The sequence below is a fragment of the Buceros rhinoceros genome, unplaced genomic scaffold (assembly GCF_000710305.1).
Source record: "Buceros rhinoceros silvestris isolate BGI_N320 unplaced genomic scaffold, ASM71030v1 scaffold45724, whole genome shotgun sequence".
Classification (NCBI taxonomy): domain Eukaryota; kingdom Metazoa; phylum Chordata; class Aves; order Bucerotiformes; family Bucerotidae; genus Buceros; species Buceros rhinoceros.
In genome coordinates, this window is record NW_010407339.1 from 1 (window position 1) to 1,988 (window position 1,988).

The window sequence follows — 1,988 nt, forward strand, 5'->3', positions numbered from 1 at the left end:
GTGTGGGAGTTGGTGGGGATAAGCCGAGTCTTGGGGTTAACGCTGTTGAGTAACTCCAGTTGGCGGCTGTGTCCCCAGAGTGCGCTTTATCACCTTATCCACCCTTAAGACAGCTGAACGTTACCTGATTTTACAGGGAAAAAAAAAAGCAAAAATCAGAAAAAATACCACAGGTATGGCTCAGCTGAGGGCTGAAGCTGGGCCTTGCACATCTGCAGCAGTGAGTCTTACAGCCCCGTATTGAGGGCGGGTTTGTGCTCTTAAATATTCCACCTGTTGTGCCGCAGCTCCGGACGTTCAGTCTGGTCTCTGCAGTGGTGGGTTTTACCGGCCGGGGTCTGGGCTGTTGCAGCGCTGTTAGCATCTGCCCACGCTGGTCTTGGTTTTGCCCAGGCATCGACAGGAGCCATTACACGCTCTTACACCATCCCGGTGCTTCAGGGAGAGATTTAAACAGTTTCTGCAGAGGCCTTTTTTGAGTTGTTTTTGCGTAACGCCATCAATATTCCGAGGGTTCTCTTTTTTTTTTTTGGGGGGGCCCTTTGTTCTATGTGTACATGCAGTTATTGAGAGTTTGAAGAAACCCTCCGTGGGAAAATAAGTTGAGGAAGAGTTTCCTCTTCATTTCTCTGAAGAGAAACTTAAGACTTCATTGAGAAGCCTCTGGAAAAATCAGGCAATCAGTGATACGTATATTTGCAAAAAAGCAAAATATGTATATGTGAAATGACAGGTTTGGGGCATATTCGTGTGAAATAACAGAACTGTGGGGCATATTTTCATGAAATAACGGAAATCTTGGTAAGTACGCGATTCCCTTTCCTTGGCTTGCAGGTGTTTTCTCCCCGGTACCTGGGGGGGTAGATCGGTGTGGCTTTGTGGCCTCCCCTCAAGAGGGCCGTGCGGTGTCACACCCGTTAAGGCTGTGGCCCCTGGAAATGAAGTAAGTGTGAACAGTGAAAGCCCAAGAAACAGCCACATTTTATAAATATTTACTGCCCTGGCTGTTTACTGCGGTGGTGTTGCAGCCTGTAAAGAAAAGCAGATAGCTCAGAGCAAATAGATTTATTTCTCTCTCTCCTTGGAGGTTGGAAGCCACTGTTAGGCTTTGTTTTTTAAAACAGCTTTATTTTTAAAACAGTTGTACTTACTGCACTGGGCACTGGCCTTATCGGGACTGCAGTTGCATCGGGAAACATTTTGGCTGTGAGATAATGATGTCTGGCACCTGCATGAATTCTTTAAAGTACTTATTCCCTTATTACTGGGCAAAAAGCTGGAGGAAGTTACGAGCAAACCCGTAAAATGTGGGATGTTGCCATTATTTTTCCTGTTTGATCACAGGTGGTTATTCAGGGCCAAGGTTACCCTGAGATTAGAAGGGGGTTCTAATCTCTTTGGTTCCATAACGGGATGATTTACTGCGATGTTTGTCGTCCTTGTTCCCATTGCTGTGGGTGGGAATTCCTCAACAACCTTCTCTTGTCGTTAAGTGTTAGAGGTGTAAAGAGAAAGGAGAAAATAACTTTTCTTATCCATTGGGCATAAGAAGCTGCTTCCTTACCCCTAAAGTGAAAGGAAAATACCTGGAAATCTTCTATTACCTCAATTTTTTTTTTTTGGAGGGGGGGGAATTCTGTCATAATTTTCTACCTCTGAAGCACTGTGTTCAACTCTAAACCTCGTGAAACTAAATCATGAGATTAAACTACTCAACAGCCCTTCAGAAAGCTAAGGGTGAATTTCCTTGCCAAATGGTGACTAAAAGTACAGTCTCTGATGAAAAAGAATGCTGCAAGTTGATGGATTTGTGGCTTTTCTCATGGAGAAGACACTTCGTTAACCCATTTCTGGGCTGGTTTAATCTAGAACGAGCTGAGCCAGGGAGGCGCCACTGGAGCGTGCCTCGCTGGCTCAGTATCAGGCGGGAGCGGTAGCCGAGCTCGCGTGGAAGCCGTATGGGGCAGGTATTGCAGGCAGGATCCTGA